Below are 18855 nucleotides of genomic sequence, written 5' to 3' on the forward strand. Positions count from 1 at the left end.
CAGTCCTGAGTCTGTGTCTTCTGGGTATCTCTGAACATTAACCTGTACTGTTCAGTGGTTAAGCCTAACCCATCAATCAGAGCACTCTTCAGGACCAGGTAGTTTCTAGAATCCCCATCACTAACTGTGAGGAGTCTGTCTCGGCCTCTACCTTCAAAGGAGAGCCACAAGATTGCTGCCCACTGCTCCCGAGGGATCTGCTGTACCTTGCAGGCTCTCTCAAGTGCAGTCATCCATTTGTGGATATCATCCCCAGCTTTGTAGGGGGGAACAATCTTACTCAGGTTTCTGTTATCAAAAGACCTGTCTTTATCCTTGTGGATATTGCTGCCACCAGTGGGTTCTATTACCCCACTCTCTCTAGGCTGTCTTGCTCTAGCAAGTTTCTCTTGGGCCAGGGCAACCTCTAACTCTTGTCTCTGGATCCTCAATTCAGCCTCTCTCATCTTGGCCTCATGTTCCCTTCTCTGAGGGCTAGCCATCTCCCTTCTGGAGTGACCATGAGAGCCTCTAGAAGCATGGGAGTTGTTAGAGTCACCTGAGTGAGTCCTTCTCCTCCTAGGCTTCTGGTTAAGTCCACCTGGGGGTCTGAATGGGTTGTTACCAGATTCAGTCCCAAATAGGCTTAAGTTAGCCTGGTTCAGTCTACTGACCAGCACCTGACTATTTCTGTCATCATCTGACTCACTGCTCCCCCCTTCTGTCTCTTCTTCCTCTTCCTCTTCCTCCTCTGGATCTACCTGAGGAGCTCCAGTGATGGGGACTTCCTCATCTACTTGGATGATAGGGACAGGGGTGTCTACAGTGTCATCCTCTGAAGGATGGCCTCCTTCAGCATTCCGTGTGGGGTCTGCCTTAGAGGTCTTTAGAGTCTCAGACTGGTCCAAGATCTCTCTAAGGTGGTCTGTGGTAGGGGTAGGCCCTGTCCTCAGACCTCTTAAGACACAAAGCTGTCTTAGTTCCTTAAAGGAAAAAATTGCAAATTTGGATGGTGCCCTTGGAGGGTCACTCTCAACAGGGATGTTCCCAGTGGAACCCTCTGCTCCAGACATTGCTTTAGTGTGGGTGGATGTGTTGCAATCTACCTACACTGGTGTTTACCTACTAAACCTATCTAGTAGTTGTAGTCAGGGTGTGCTACTCCCTTTGCTCTACAACAACTAAGTTCAGTAGAACTTAAGTATACTAGTCTTGTTTTATATGTACCTAGCAGGTACCTGTATGATCTTTCAAATGATAAGCTCAAAGATTGTAATGTTATGTTATGTTATGTTATCGGATTCTTCTACAGCGCAACAGCTACTCCAGAAGGAGTGTCCCGGCGCTTTGGCGAAGAAGTCCTTAGGGAGTGGCGACATAACTGCAAAACATAAGGAACGGCGGGGTTATCTGGTAAAGAGCCAGGTTTTTAGAGCCTTTCTGAAAGACATCAGACTAGGGGACTGTCTGAGAGAAAGGGGAAGCTCATTCCAGGCACAGGGGGCCAGGTAATGAAAAGAGCGCCCACCTTGTCTGGTGCGCTTAATGGACGTAACGACCATTTTGGACAAGGAGGCAGTTCGCAAGGCCCTGTTCGGTTTGTAGAAAGCAAGACATTTCCTGATGTAACTAGGGCCTAAGTCATGAAGGGCCTTGTAGGTCAGCGTCAGACTTTTGAAAAGGACCCTCTTGGCTATAGGAAGCCAGTGCAGTTCCTTTAACAGGTCTGAGGCACTAGCACGTCTAGGGAGCCCATAAATAGCCCGGGCAGCTGAATTTTGGACAACTTGAAGTCTCCTCACGAGGTATTTGGGGAGTCCTAGATAGAGGGCATTAGCGTAGTCTAAACGAGACCCAACAAGTGCTTGAACAATGGCCCTTCGATGGTTAATAGAGATCAAGGGGAGAAATTTCCTGAGCATCCGAAGGATCCCGAAACATTTCCCCGAAAGACAGGATATTTGAGGCCCAAAGGTTAAATCATTGTCGACAATGATACCTAGATTTTTGGCCTTGACACTTGCGTTTGCAGGTGGAAACAAGTCTTGTGGCCACCAGCTTTTCCAGTTTGGTTCAGAGGCGCATCCAAAAAAAAGCAGCTCCGACTTATCGGAGTTGCATTTTAAGCCGTGTCGTCTGAACCAATCAAATACTGCTTCTAGGCAGCCTCTGATGCGAATCCTATCGAACACCTCATTCTTGTCATATGTAAACAGGAGCTGGGTGTCGTCAGCGTAAGACACCATCTGAGCGCCAAACGACTCCGCAACCTCTGCAAGGGGGGCCAAAAAGATGTTAAAGAGCAGGGGGCTAAGAATAGACCCCTGAGGGACCCCTACTTCCAGAGGTGCTATAGCGGCGGAGTGAGGTGGCGCCCAGATCGTTTGCCGACGGCTGGCTAGAAATGATTTGAGCCAATTCCACACCGTCCCCCGAAGACCACATTCCCAGAGTCGTATTAGGAGGGTATCATGGGGAACGGTGTCGAACGCCGCCGACAGGTCCAACATGACCAACATGGCCTTTCCTCCAGCATCCAAAACCTCTCTGATGGCGGTAGTGACTTCAAGTAGCGCGGTCTCTGTGCTGTAATTCGCACGAAACCCAGATTGAGTGTTGTGCAGCAGATTGTTCTTCTCGATGAAGTCAGAGATTGATCTGTGCACATGTCTTTCCGCCACCTTCGCCAGAGCGGGGAGGAGAGAGATTGGCCTGTAGTTGGCATGAACGATGGGATCCAGGGCTGGTTTTTTTATAAGTGGAAGAATGAGAGCACTCTTCCAAGCCTGGGGGACTACGCCAGAAGACAGTGAGGAATTAAGAATGGAATTGATGAGGCCATTTAGCACAGGGGCTATTTTATTGAGACAAGAAACAGGGCAGGGATCTAGAGGAGAGCCCGACTTCAGTCCTGTCAGATGATCTAATGAGGAAGCAAGGCTCAGCTGAGGAAATTCCCAGAGAGTGGGTTGTGAAGAGGAGAGGGCACCAAGAGAAACAGCCTTAGGTTGTTTAGAGTAAACAGCAAGGGAGGCTTGGATGGATGTTATCTTGTCTACAAAATAATGTGCCAGTTCAGTCAGCCAGGGTTCTGAGTAAGACTAAGTGGGGGTGCCTAAGGACGGAGAAGTAAAGTCCTTGACAATTTTAAAGATTTCCTTACAGGAGTTTTCTGATTCATCGATACGACGTTCAAGATAAGATTTTTTCCCACTTCATAACAACTTGTGGTAGGATCTGGTCAAATTTTTGAATTTTACTTTCTCGAGAGGATTGTAGTCTTTCCTCCAGGCTCTTTCTGCTCTCTTGCAGTTTTGGCGAGCTTCTCTAAGCTGAGAGGTAAACCAAGGGGCGGAGGGCCGTTTGTTTCCAGATTTAGCGACTTTCTCGGGCACGAGAATCGCCAGTCTTGCCGTAAGCCACTCAGTAAAATAAACTAGATCAATTTCCACATTACCTGACAGGGTGCAGGGTGAACATGACATGGCCTGCAGTAGCATCTCATTTGAGAGCAGATGAAAAGGCCTGGAGAGTCGTTTGGAAGAGGTAGTGGGATTTGATCTAGGAGGAGGGGCACATGATAGGAAGAAGGTGATTAGATAATTATCCGACCATAATACTGGCTGTGGAGCAAGTGCATTAATAGAGATGGTAGAGAAGACTTGGTCCAGGGTGTGGCCCTTATTATGCGTAGGATCATGAATGAATGGTATTAGTCCTAATGCTGTGGTGACATCCATAATGGTAAAACAACAGCAAGCTCAGATCCCACCGCTGCCACCAATGTGAGAAGTTGGCCTGGTATATAATGCTCACTAATTCTAGTGATCACTTTGTACCATGCCAAGCAACCCTTATGATGATTGGTTGTAATTCAACCTTGTAGACCAGTTATCCTAGTGGTAACGTGGACAAAGCAGTCTTAGGCTAAACTCTGAAAGGCATGTGAAGCCAGCTGTATTACCATACACAACCCCCTTGAATACCAAATGAAAGGACACCACACAGATATATATTGAAAATATATATTAATTTATTAACTATAAAATCCCCTGGACTCTTTATGAGCACAGAAGCACAAGCGTTAAATGACAAGACAGTTTAAAATACACAAAAGTTGCACAATATGGATGAGCCCTAGGGGCCACCTAAACCATATACTAAGAAAGTGGTATAAGAGATACCAATCAGAAAGGAAACAGGCCTAGGGCCTTGGAAATCGCTGGAGCTATTTGAGACTATCGATGAATAAGTCGGGAAAGGCCCGCAGGACTCGGGTGCAGTGTTTAAAGTGCACGCACTTCTCAATGTAAAGTCTATGGTGCGTAAAAAGTACAAAGTTAGTTAGTTCGGAACCTTCCGAGTGACCTAGAATGCTGAAACTTAAGACACAGGCCCTTGAGATGTATACCAGTGTAGGAACACCGGCGGGCGTGAGTTACCTCACCCACAGGAAGCGGGTGCACAGGGTCGAAGTAGTGTCGGGTTTCGTCGCGCTGGTCGATGGTGCTTGGAGCTGAAGATGCTGCAGGCGGCTCGATGTGAAGAGTTCCGGTGGATCCAAGGGTGGATCTGAAGATGTGAAGACCTGAAAGCAGAGGGGACAATGTTCAAAGTCACTAGCCAGTGACTACTGTGGAACCAGATTGGAACCAGGTGATATCGGGTGCAAACAGGCGTTGTTGTGTAGCTTCTCTCTGCAGCCACGTGGACACCGGGGGTCGAGGACGTCCAGGAGTCGGTCACGAGCTGTCCCACGCAGGCTTCTCGCTGTTGGCGGTGTCGGCAACCTGATCGGAGCAAACAGGCCTTGGCTAATGCAAGCCACGCAGAAATCAAAAGATGCTTAACACTCAGACCAGCAAGGTCAGAGCGAGTGCTCCTTTTCACAGAAGCTTGGGCAAGTCTGGAGCAACCAGACCCGCAGTGTAGTTTGTCATTGTAGTCACCAAGATGGCCGCTGACCACGTGGCTAGTGGCCGGGATGGCGCATCGAGTGGCACGATGCAAAAGGGCCCCACGCAGATCGTGGAGATGCTCGGGGGCTGATCTTCGGTGCAAGGGCTGCTCGGTGGTGGGGGTTCTCAGTCCCCAAAGCACAACGTCGAGGGTGCCTCGGTTGCTGCGCTGTCAGCTTTTCAGGTGTCTTTTAAGATGTCTGGTCCCACGTCTCTCGGTGCCTCCACGGGTCCCTTCTTTGCAGGGACTGTGGATCGGGCTCTGAGAAGTCTGGGAGCCTGGGTCTTGTCAGGCTCAGGGCTCGGGCTCCGGCGGGAGGCGGCAGCAAAGCAGACATTGAGTTGCTGGTTGGTGCCTGTGTTCACAGGGTGGCCACTCCTAGGCCACAAGGGATATCCTCTTCAGTCTTCTGAGCAGCAGAATGTCGAAAGTCCAGTCTTCTTCTTTATTTCAAGTTGATTCAGGATGATCTACTGTGCAATGGCACTGCTCCCACTCTTATTCCCAATCTGAGGGGTGGATCACCTACTAGATCCCTCCTCTGGGAGGAACCAGGAAGGGGGGCGGTTACACCCCCTTTCCTTTGTCCAGCTCCTCGCCAGGCCTGGGTCTGGAAAGTCCCAGGACCGGTTTGGACTGGCTTATGCACGGGGACACCTTGTGTGCCCCGGGCATGTCTCAATCTATTCAGCCCTGTCCTACCCAATACACAAAACCCTGTCTGGGGTGGTGCTCGCACCTCCCAAGGCAGGGAACCCTTTGTCCAGGCCACCATCTGCCGAGTTTCGGTCAGCAGCAGGAGGCCAGACTCGTGTCTGTGGTGGCAGCATCCATTTTGTGATGCTGAGGCTCTGGTTAACTTTAACCGGGGTTAAGGCTACACACATGTCGTGTCCCTCTAGAAGGGTGGAATGCTATCCCCGTTGACAGAACTGTCGAGGGGATAGTATTCCAATTCATATGACACCTTACTCGACATGTTTTGATAAAGCAAAACCAAAGATAGCATTTAACCGTGAGGATTATAATGCACGTAAGAGTATATGGTATGGCAATATCCCGGAACAGCTTAGGGAGTGGTTCCCGACAGCTGCAGACAGGCTCAGCTCATGCTAGAGCACCATCTCACATATTTCCAAGCACTCTGCCTCCAGGATTGATGAGGCCTTCCATAGGAGTGGCTGATAGGAACATATGTGTCCAGTTTAAGGGTAGATATAGGGATACTATATCTAAGTAAGAGGTGATTACACCAACTTACCCCAGCTGAGTGATCAGCCAGTTGTGTCAAATATGGAGGCCAGGCCAGGGGTGGCATAATACATGCTGCAGCCCCTGGTAGGCCTTGGAAGCACCTATGCCCTGGGTACCTAGGGTACACTGTTACAGGGGCCAATAAGGTGAACCAGTTCCAATTCGTAATGCACCTAAAGTGCATTGGCAGTAATTAAGAGAGAGAACAGCAGGATGTGGTTCTGATTAGCAGGCCCACAGCCACATTAAATCATAAACCAGTGAAGCAAAAAGCAAAAATGTGGGGTGACCATAGCATAGCAGACCCTACTCTCCTACAGTCAGTATGTCATTTTAGTGTTCCAACGATGTAGACCTGATGGAACTAAATTGACAACTTGTATCAAAAATTTAGTGGCTTCTCAGTTATCAATTTCAGGAAGAACCTTTGCAACCGTAGCTATTATTTATCATTATGGTCCTTCGACAACATCAGGGCATTATACAGCTTATTTAAAATGTCGAAAAGGTTGGACTTACTGCAATGATACTCATTTGACTTATAAACAACGTCTGCCTTTTGACTTAATAAATTCTTACCTAGTGTTTTTAGAACCAAAGTTTAAGTAAAGGTAATTTGCCTATGAAGACGGGAGCAGTTAATAAAAGTTAGTCTACTGTTTAAAATTATATTGTGAGTAAAAGTGATCAACATAATATAAAAAATCCAGTTCTCATATAGGTACTGTAAGTGGATCCCATAGTAAGTGATGTCAGTATTATAGGAAATGTTGAACATGAGTGATCCAAAGATGGGAATATGAATATTTAAACATTGTGAAAATGTTGTATGAGCTTTTCTTTCAAAACATCTGGTAAACGGTAATATCAGAGTTTGATTTGAGAAATTTAAAAACATACTGATATATCTGACACTATTTGGCAGTAAGGAAAGGTGAAGGAATAAGCAAAGAGTCATGACTTAACACAAGGGGGAAATGAAAACTTTGAGAATTATTTCAGATGTTCTTGGAGCTTTTTTTATAGAAAGTCAATGAAATGGAAATTTAAAAGAACAGCAGAGTATTTTCGAACGAAAAGGACCTTCACGATCTACTATTTGGCCTCAAGAAAAAGTAAGTGAATGAAAGATTAGGGTACATATATGATTTGTAAGTTTATATGGGTTTTTTAAAACCCAATCTTTTAGATTGTGTTTTTTTCCTACTGTCATATGATGAATATTTTGAACTCACTGTTTTTAGTGAAATTCAATATATTCTGAGAATAGCAAAAATAAACTATCCAACAACATGTACAATTTATTCTATTGTTTGTACTGTGTCATTTATATTGTATTCCCATTGTCTCACACTCACTTTCCTTTTTCCATCCTTTTCTCAGCTCTCTTTACTCACTCACACTGCCTTTCTCTCACTCTGTTTCATTGCTGTTCCTTTACTCCACTTCTTTCACGGCCCCTCAATCCCATTTCAACTGTCTGCATCCCATCTCTCCCTTGCACCACTTTTCAGCTTTCAGCCTGTCTACTTTAGTTCCTTTTTCCGTCTTTTCCTCCTTTGCTCTTTTACTAATTCCTCTTTGCTCACTCACCTCTTTTGTCACACTCTGTCAATATAACTCACCCATTCTCCCTTACTTATCTTTTTTGCTTCTTTCTTTTGTCCTCTTTTTTCGTTCTCTACCTCTATGTCCGCAGCCCCTCACTCTCCTTGTGTTATGTTCACTTGTGTTTATCTACCTTCTATCATTTCTCTTAGAACAACTTCAGTGTCCTTCTCTTTACTTTTATCACTGAATCACATTCTCTCAGTACCACTGTTTTAGGCCTCTTCTCCTCTCTTTCCTTCTTTTGCTCCTTTACTCATTTTCCTTTCCTCAATCATTGTATTCCACTTCACTCAGTCCTTCCCCTAGTCCCTCTGTGTACTTCCTTCCTTATTCCTTTTCCCTCAATCCATCTATGTTATCCTCACTCGCTTCATCCCTTCATTCTGTGACTCCCCTTCACTCTCTCTCAGTCATCTTCCATTCCTCTTTCTTGTAGATGGATCCTCAATCAGACTCCTTTCCCTCTCACTCATTCCCCTTTTACTTACTCCTCTTTCCTGATTTAGTTTTGCTAACTCACATATCTTACTTACCTTCAGTTCATTTCTCTCTTCTTCTCTTCCTCTCTGTCACTGAATTTATCTGCCTTACTCTATCTATTTCTTTTTCCCTCTTTTTTCCTTCCACATTACTTTATTTCCCGTTCTGTATCCTTCACTCTTGCTTTATTTCTTAGTACACTTTTATGATTTATCTCTTTCACAGATACAAATTGTAGAAAACATATGTAATTAAGTTTACATTAATTATATGGTAAGTGTGACTAAAAAAATGTAGTTTGTCATCACCCTTTGCTTTAACCTCACTACTTTTCTCTCACCCCTGTTTCCTTACTCTGCTTACCTCACTTATTCGTATCCTCCATGTTTACTTCTCTTTTCCTTACTTTCCTACCACATTCAACTTCTTTCAGTCCCCCTGCTCACCTACACTCCCTCACTTACCTTTTTTTTCTAGTTCACTCAGTCCCTTTCTGTCACTCCTTCCTTTACTCTCTCTGTCCTTTCTCTCTGTCACTCCCCATGTCTTTCCTTTTCTCAGTTACTTCCTCCAACACCTTTTATCTGTCTTACTATTTATTACACAGTCAGTGTTCCTCCCTCTAGCTCCCTTTCTCTTTACACCACTCTCTCGGTCCCTTTTCTTCATGCTCACTCCTTCATTATTTTTTTTCTTTTTTTTTGGTGAGATAACGGGACGCGCCCCCGTACGCGCACCGGTGCGCGCCAGAATACTGCGCTTACTGGTGAGCGCACCGGTACGCGCACCGGGAGTGCTCCAGGGCAAAAAAATAAAAAAATATGAATATACATAAAAAAAATTGTATTACATAAATATACAATACAGGATTCATTTAAAAAATATTACATTTCATAGCTATAGAAATTTGCTATTAAAAATCCTATGAAATTCACTGAAAAAACCATAGGTTTCACACCAGTTATAGTTAGAAATTAGCATTTAAAAAACCTAGTAAATTCACTGAAAAAACCATAGGTTTCACACCAGTTATAGTTAGGAATTAGGATTTAAAAAACCGATCAAATTCACTCAAAAAACCATAGGTTTCACACCAGTTATAGTTACCTGGAAATTTTACTGACATAAAACCATTGAAATTCCCATGTTATAGTTAGTTGGACTCACTATAACTTGCGCCTGCAATGCACTGCTGATGACGTCCCATATTACATCACTGATGACATGGTCAGTGACATCACTCATGACATCACTGAGCGCTACTTCTCCATACAGCAGCAAAAATAGCCTGACACTTATACAACGGAAGCAGGAGCATTCTATTAGGTAGGCTCTTCTGAGAATTTGCAAGGCTTTGAAGAGGGAAACAGTACATGGCGAGCACATGGCTACCTAAAATGGCTGCCAAAATAAAAAATGGCTTTCAGCTCATGCTAACAAATCCCTGCAATCTTTAACAGGTTGGTGAGTAGCAACATGAGTGTGTGTATATGGGTTATTAGTTGTTTTTTTGAGTATCTGTATGAGTGTCTGTATGGCTCGGTAAGGGATAGTACTTAGCGCATAGATGCATGAATGAGTGACTCATTGTTTGTATGTGTTTTGAAGACAGCATGTGTGCAGGACTGTATGAGTGTGTATTGGTGTGTGTGTGAGTGAATGGCAGTCTCAATAGTGTCTTTATGAGTAAGTTTGTTTTAAACTAGTATATGTGAGTATTGATGCATATAAGTCAGTATATGTGAGAGTGAGAGATTGGAAGAGTTCCTGTATAAAAAAGTATGTGTTTCTATAAGTGATTGTTTAAGAGAGATTGTATTTGTACGTTTCTGTAGAAGTAAGTGTAGTGGTGTGTGTATAGCTGTATATGCAAGTAAATTGATGTTTGATAATTTATTTGCATGTGTGAGTATGTGTTTGAGTAACTCTATGGATGAGTGTTGGTGTGTAACAGAATGTATAGGTGTATAAGCACATATGATGAGTGAGTACATGTATGAGTGACTATATAGAACTGTTGGTGAATGAGTGGATGTGTATGTTGATGTTGGAATTACTGAATAGGTTGTTGTAACTGGTATTGGTATCTCCATTGTTTTGAACATTTTAGTTTCTATTTTTGAATGGCAAACTAGCCCACCAGGTTCCTCCAGTAAGCGCCACGGAGCTGCGTTGCAGAGTGTTGTAAAAAGGGGCATTCTCTCTGAACACCTCTCTGCAAGTGTAGTAAATCAGTATCAAAACAAATAAATATAACAATTAATACATTTAAAAATTGTCATTTACAAAGCCTTTGAAATTCACTGAAAAACATAGGTTTCACACCAGTTATAGTTAGAAATTAGCATTTAAAAAACCTTTCAAATTCATTGTAAAAAACATATAGTTATAGTTATAGATATAGTTAGTTTTCTGGTGCAGGTTGTCGTCTGACGTTATACCAGGTTAGAGCAGACGTTAATTTCCTGTTACAAACACGCCTTATCACCGGTTTTGGGCTCTTATTGCTGATCTGGCGGTCATTGTGAATGTTGCGGAGTGGTGTTTTCTCTGCTTTTTGCACGGGAACGCCCACTCTGCATCTCATTAGCGATAGTTGCGGCTGTCATCTGTGGGGATGTTTTTTGCAGGTGCTTTTGCAGGTAAACTGGTGTTATTGGCTGTTAGCACTGGCTTGTGAATGGGGCAATATTTTTATCACCACTTTGCCTGCAAAAAAGTGCAGATAACTTAGCAATAAATTCTTGAGAATAGGACACCAATAGAGGTATGGTGCAGCTGCCAGAGCGTCTGACTCCTGAGCCCTGGACTCATGGTTTAAACTGTGGTAGCTGAGATCAGCATCATATGACTCTAGCCTATAGCTCACTTAATCTCCCTAATGGCACCCTAGTACCTTGATACCCTTATGGGTGATAAGTTCACACTTTACAAATTTGGACTCATCATTATTTTCAAGCCAAGATCAGCAGTGAAATCCTGTAAGGGTAATTTTGTGAACTACAAGTACAAGATGATTATGCCTTTAGGGGGTATAGAGATGCTTCTGTTCAACCTGGTGCATCACTACATCAGTTGCCTCCCCCAGAAAATGGTTGCAAATTTGAAAATTAAGAGCTACGTTTAAATATGTTGTTTGGGGTTTTGGACCAGTGCTCCTCTGTGGTTAAACCTTAGTTAGCGATTTTTCCAATGTGTAAACCAGGGATAAAAAAAGGCACTCAAAAAGCTGGGAAATGAAAAGTATCATATATATTCCATCTGGGAAACCATTTGATTATCTGGCAAGCTCAGTTTTTTCTTTGTTTACAATATTTCCATCAGGGAAGAATGTCCCTGGTTTATATCATGCTAGACGCAAATGCCAAAGTGTCTAATTCAGCCTCTGCTATGTATGTCCATGTTGAGAAAGAAGAAACATGTTTCATTCCAGAGATTCTGGTCCCTGCTAAAACATGGGTTCTTTTGATTTTATGAAATGGGAGTTCTCCAATCGGTGAAGCTGCTACATACACCTGTCATGCCCCCTCCGTTGAGGGTCTACTCCAATATGGGGTGGTTTCTTTTCACATGTTTGGGGTCCGTGAGAATCTCACTGTTTCCCTATTGAAAGGAGTAATCATAGTATAGTGGGCACATCTGTGGCTTTGAACATTCAGGAGTTAGACTCTGGGTACCCCCTTCTAGGTATGACTGGTTTAACTAAGTTGAATGGAAGTTCCATATGTACTACAAAGAATAGTCTTGCTACTAGTCTCAAAACGAGGAGAGGTGTGACAATCTGGTGGAACTTGTTTCCGGGATCCTATTCTTTTTTTTGGAATTGCACATGGAAGAGTTTCACAAACTAAATACCAGTTATGTTGGCCCTTGGTTGCCCAAAAAGTGTAAGTTTTCACTTAAAGTCAGAAAATAAATGTATTAATACAAAACCAGAAATTGTTGTTTTCACTGGATCAACAGTGCATAATTGACTGTCTTAAATAGTTAAGAAGTTGTTATAAACTCCTTGAGAGCAGAAGGGAACACAATTCAAAATGGATCCGTCCAAGAGGTGCCTATGAAGGGCAAGAAACATTAGAAATACTGAAGTTTGATTGCTGAAGACTGTGATTCTAGGGTGAAGGCGCCGGCAATCTTGATTCCTGAAAATGCTTGGGTGGGTTACATTTCTGTATGCGAATAACAGCAAATAAGGCTTCTCCATGACTCTTTCTGTGGACGAGGCTTTATTCTTGGTGTATGGTGGTCCTCAGTGGAGGAGATATTGGTGTTTATAGAGAATGACAGAACTAAATTTATCATCAGGGTTATTAAAAAGGAGGCTGCCGCTGGGGACTATTTCTTGCCCCTTGTTTGATGGTTGTTTTCAAACTGGGAAAATCCCCCAATCCTGGAAGGGGAGTGATATTGTCACATCGTATAAGAAGAGCCCTGAACCGTCCCCCGCTTGCTTGTTTTCAACAGATTGTTGTGCAGGAAACTTCTGGCAAAATATTTGTATAGAGCTTACTCATTTACAGAAGTGGGCTCAAGATCAGACTATTCCCCCGGAACAAGCCAGTTTGAGGAGGAATCATTGCACATTGGATAATATTGGTGTCCTCTTAAAAAAAAAAATTCTCAAGGTATGCCAGTATATACAGCATTCATTGATTTCTTCCCAGCGTTTGATAGAGTGGGTCATGAATGCAGCAGATGAATCTTCTTGATGTAGCCCTTTTGGACTTAACTCCTATTGGTCTGCAAAATTCTATCAAAGCTTTGCCTAAGTATGCTGAAGCCCATTTTTTGAAGATCAATATTTCTAAAAGCAAGGTTTTCATCCGCCGCAAGAATGGGTTATGGTTAAGTGGAAGTTTCCAATTGTTCTTGGGCACTGAAAGACTTGAAATAGTGGACTAGTATCTTTACCTTGGAAGATTTTCACCAAGAATTGGCAGCTTTTTGTAAGCAGGGCCCTCTCCCAGGCTAAAGCACCCCATTGACTTCATAAAATTTGTGGACGATTCCATCTTCGGCATATCTTGTCTGTTTACAGGGCTAAAATCCCCACCTCATTGTAATATGCATGAGAGACACTCAATATGAGCTACTGGCAGAGTTTTGAAGGGACCGAAGGACACATTTGTAATGCGAATATTCTGGCAGTCCCCCATGTCTTTCACCTGGAGTTTAGTTTAGTTTCCTCATATGTCCTCAGCAGTGTTATTGAGGTGGAAACACTCTTTCCTAGGTGGGGAGAAGTGAACACTAAGGACAGCTTTGAGCTTTGAAATTGTCTCCCTATTAAATGAACAGTACGTATTCTTTGGGTCTTTTCAGCGGACTAATGAAACATTTGGGCTTAACTTGAGTATTCATTCTTTTATGCTAAAAGCAACTCTGAAGATTCTTATCAAGGCCTCAGTGTCCAAAATGAGCTTTGCCTGGGATACTGCCCTAGGAAACTCAAACCCGGGTAATTAGGTGGTGTGTGAGAGCAATCTACAAATACACCCCAGCCGTTTTTAGTATGAACTTAGCCTCATGGGGTCGGAAGGTTCATCCAATCCCTTTATGTGTGATTACAGAAATTTAGGATAAAACACTGAAAGAGGACAGAAGATGTGAGCTGTGCCAGCTATATATCCAGGATTTTAATCACAATTTGTTTATGAGCCCTGTGTTGCAAAATACTTAACTATGGTTATTAAAATCAACATCCACTCTGCCTCAGAGGTACATATATTTATGATTTATAATAAGAGTTACTATTTAAAATAAATCCTTTTTGAATATTTATTATGACTTCAGTTGCTATTCTCTGAGCTGTAAACACAAGGAGATGATGGAAGAAGCGCTTAAACTTTCCATACACTCACCCCCAGGCACAGATCTGGGTTGAATCCATCATAATTTTTAGTTCACTTCGCCACCTCAGTTCAGACCCAGCTACATGCAAATCAGTCTTGACGCTGTGCCTCATGGGAACAGTCCAGCCTGACCTGCCAAGCCAGGTCTTCCTCGAACCAGAAACAAGCATCCTGGGACCGGTTTTGGAGTAATACCTTCATCAGCCAGGTTAGCTTGAATTCAGTGGCATTTTCGCCCTTGGTGTGCTGGGTATGCCCAGACGTGGGCCCGGGCTCACTCTGTCATATTGTTGTATGCTGCTATTGTTTAAGGGTATATAGCTGAGACCGTATTATGCATTATTTTGTACTCCCAAATTTGCACTTTACTAAGGTTTGAAAATGTAATTATTGAAAAAGTCATTAATTGCCTTCTCTAGAATTTGCATTATGGATGCAACTGATTGGAGGTGTTCTATTATTTTGCTTGGGGATCTTAGTATGTTTACTGTGTCACTGTTTTATTATCTGTTATAGATTGCAGACCTCTGTCAGAGTTCTGTATCATAATAAAGCTAAACTGACAAATTGATTGGAAAGAAGTATTGTAGTGAGGGCTGAGCCTCGTTTGCACATATTGCTATGTTAGCATAGGCTTATTAGAAGTTTAAACGCCATTTTACCTTTTGCTGCTTTTGCACACAACACTGCATATAGCTGTTTTTGTAAGTTAGGCTGCGTGAATATCTTCACATGCAGCTGCAGTTCAATGGAGATTCTGGCGCCTTTAATATTGCACTGTAGACATGATTGCAGGCACTTGGACGAATTCCGTTTCCAGAAGAGACTGAGACCTTTTGCCGATCCTGATGTGATACACTCCTGATGGTCTTAGAGGTATGGGGTCCCCCACACAAGTTTTAAACAACACTTTTGTTAGGAGTACCGAACGATTAATACGGTTTACCTGGAAAAAAACTATCTTTAGCAGAGATCACGCGCTTGTCATTGAACTACATGGACATGCGCGATTCCCTTCCAGGAAATGCACTTCCCTTCCAGGAAGTGCACGTCATATGCAATGACGCTCTACCGACCAAGAACTGACTGTCTTTGACATGGCTGCCGCCTTCAGTGTGAGCATGTGTGTGTTGCATGCCTGGATTCCTATTTGGTTGGGGAGCCAACGAGTGAATCAATCACTGAACCTAGTAAGTGCCTTTTAAAGGGTCTGACCTGTGCGTCTGGTTACCTCCCCTTCAGCTCAGTCTGGCTCGGGGTACCGACGGACAGGTAAGGAGAGAGTGGGTTGCTGGATATGCACCTCGTTTTTTTTAACTAAACCCTGATAAATGGCACTTTATTTTGGTTTTATTTTGGTTTTTGTAGCAGAGACTGGTACATGCACCACACAAGTTTTCCTGAACTTGCTTTTGTGGTTTCTTTGTTTTCTTCAAGGGAACCAGACATCGCACTTACAGTGCTTTTATACATACGATAGTGAACAACACAAAGTGCCCAAACCACAGTGACTCAATGCGTTTTTTTGATACAGGGTTAGAAACCAATTTATTGTCGCTTCCCTAGACACCATTATTTTGTGTCAATCATTTTGTATTTTTTATATTTTCAAAGAATTGCTGACAGAAAAAGACATTGATTGCAAATATTTACAAGGCTAAACAAACTTTAACAAACATTAAAGGCAAAGACTATTTACACATATTGAAACCATTATGTCACACATTAGAAAGTATTCTCACATCAGATATTAAATAAAACAATTATTGAAAAACTAATACAAACATTTTTATCACAAACAACAAAAAAATTGCAAACACTAAATGAGAGAAACTAGGGGTTGGGAGGATAGAATATAAGTAATTAAATGACTTATATATATTTTAATGCTGGACCAGCCGGTCCTAGCTTTTGTACAACAATGATACTTTGTATCTCCCAAACAACACTGCCGACGCGTTTCTAGACCAGACTGGAGTCACTGGTCTGTCATCAGGGCTGTATGTGTCTTGTATCTGTAGGATACAAAAGCAATGTTTTGCTTAGTCTAGTGTGTGGGCTCCTTATTACCATGAAGTAGCTATAATGACGGTGTGCGCTACATACCAAGGCTGCTCAATGTAGAATTTCAAAGGAGGTCTTTTGGAGGTCCGTTTAAATGAATAGCGTGGCCGAACAGAGAAGCCTAGAAAGATTTTAAGGATGTTTTTTAATTGCATGATTGATTCATTCATTATGCTAGTGGCTGAGTTAGTTTGGGGAAATGAAGGCGTACCTTTTACTTTGGGTAGTACCGAGTGCTGGCAGGATCCATTAGGAGCGGCGTAACCATTAATTTGGTTTCTGAGATATGGGAGAGATTGACATTCAGAGGCTTGGCGGCGTTCAAATGGTCTTTCACACTCGCTTGGGCAATTCAAAGAAAGGTTGCCTACTTTGATTTGATCTCTCGTTTGCGCATGAAAGGGGTTGTTAATTTCAGCGTTCTAAAGGGAAAAACAAAATGGTCTGTTCTGAACACTATGAATTCCAGGTCAAAATGCCACGACGTCGAGCGCGTTCTGTTACAAAAAGAAGCGTTTCTGATTTTAAAATTTAACAGTGCACAGACTGGTTTGAACAACCTGTCTGAGATAGCGCATATCTAATTACATCTGTCCTGATTTGCACCGGTTAGACATCCCTGGTTTGCCCGCTGGTCTTGGTACTCTATCTCATGAGAATAGGTCCCTGGCCCCGAGAAGCAACCCAAAACGCTAGCACATCCTAGCAGAGTCATTCTTTGCCTTAAAACAAACAATACATCAAATATTTTGGAGTGATGTACCCATTACTTCCAAACTACGATAAGGTGTTGACGACAATATGCCCAGCACCCACTCATGATTTTTCTGACATTAACAAAAACATTTTTTAAGTAATTGCAATTTATGGGACTACATGCCCCATAATGCATCAACAGAGTTTCTGCATATATAACAAACAGGAAACAGCGACGGTCATCTTTATTGAAAAAAATTTGAATCCAGCAGCACAGAGCAGCAGCTCCAGCTACAGGTATTTGCCCCATCTGCACTAACACGCACTCGCCTAGCGCTGAATTAGCAAGAACATCCCACTAAGATCGAGCTTTGTTTTTCCCTTTAGAATGCTGAAATTATCAACCCCTTTCATGAGCAAACGAGAGATCAAATCAAGGTAGGCAAGCTTTCTTTGAATTGCCCTACAGATACAAGACACATACAGCCCTGATGACAGACCAGTGACTCCAGTCTGGTCTAGAAACGCGTCGGCAGTGTTGTTTGGGAGATACAAAGTATCATTGTTGTACAAAAGCTAGGACAGGCTGGTCCAGCATTAAAATATATATACGTCATTTAATTACGTATATTCTATCCTCCCAACCCCTAGTTTCTCTCTTTCAGTGTTTCCAATTTTTTAGTTGTTTGTGATAAAAATGTTTGTATTATTTTTTCAATAATTGTTTTATTTAATGTTTATTTAATGTCTGATGTGTGACATAATGGTTTCTAAATGTGTAAATAGTCTTTGCCTTTAATGTTTGTTAAAGTCTGTTTAGCCTTGTAAATAATTGCAATCCATGTATTTTTCTGTCAGCAAATCTTTGAAAATATAAAAAATACAAAATGATTGACACAAAATAATGGTGTCCAGGGAAGCGACAATAAATTGGTTTCTTACCCTGTATCAAAAAAACGTATTGAGTCACTGTGGTTTGGGTACTTTGTGTTGTTCACTATTGAAATTAGGTCTAGCCCTCACCACATAAAGGACCTTACCCCTTTTGTTCTCAATTTATACATACGAGGCAGGAATTTGTACTGGTAATTGTCTGATTTGTATACAGGAAGCCTCATTCTAATGTATATCTAATCCTTCATTTAAGAACTAGTGAAGAGCTGTAGAAGACGTCTCTACATTCATCCAACTGTCCTAAGATTTAATATTAGAAATGACTTGGACTACCTAGGGGATATCATGATGGGTCCCCGTCCTGTTCACATTTGCATACATATGGTGTTAAATACATTTCTTTCATTTGAACAAGAGGGACCTCTGGAAGAGACCATTGGGTTGTTGTCTATACGTGACAGAGTATTATTGATGAGATGGGTAGCTTACCAGCAGAGATTTCACTCTGTGTTTTTTTATATCTACCCAACATATAGAGCGGTACTTCATTCCCTGAGCGGATGACAGGTGAGGTGAGGAGTACTCCCGCACAAAGACGGGTGAGTTAAGCAATCTTTTTGAAATAGTGATGCTTGTACTGAGTGATATATTTGATAATATCGCCAATTTTACACAGAAGTTTGCAAAAAATGAGAATTTGGATGCAATTTTGGTTTGTGTACTGTGTCTCAAAGTACTTTTCACTTTTATATGTTATTTTCCTTTAGGAATGATTCCAAGAATCAAAAAAACTTGACTACTTTTTGGATACACAGGTTATGGTGGGATTTATCGCACCAACCATTCTTCATATTGAGAGTTAATTTGCATAGATTGTATGCGCACTTTGTAATAGCGTTTCAATTTATTGGTCGTGATGAAAGCCTGGATTTAGCTAATTCGTAGGCTGAAACATGTAGACCTGCCACTCCATTGAATTTTTACAGTTATTCTTTCAAACTGTTCACACACTGTTTTTATGGTTTGACACTAGGATAGCTTTTATTAAAATTGTTGTGTGTCC

The sequence above is a fragment of the Lissotriton vulgaris genome, chromosome 4_1 (assembly GCF_964263255.1).
Source record: "Lissotriton vulgaris chromosome 4_1, aLisVul1.2, whole genome shotgun sequence".
Classification (NCBI taxonomy): Eukaryota; Metazoa; Chordata; class Amphibia; order Caudata; family Salamandridae; genus Lissotriton; species Lissotriton vulgaris.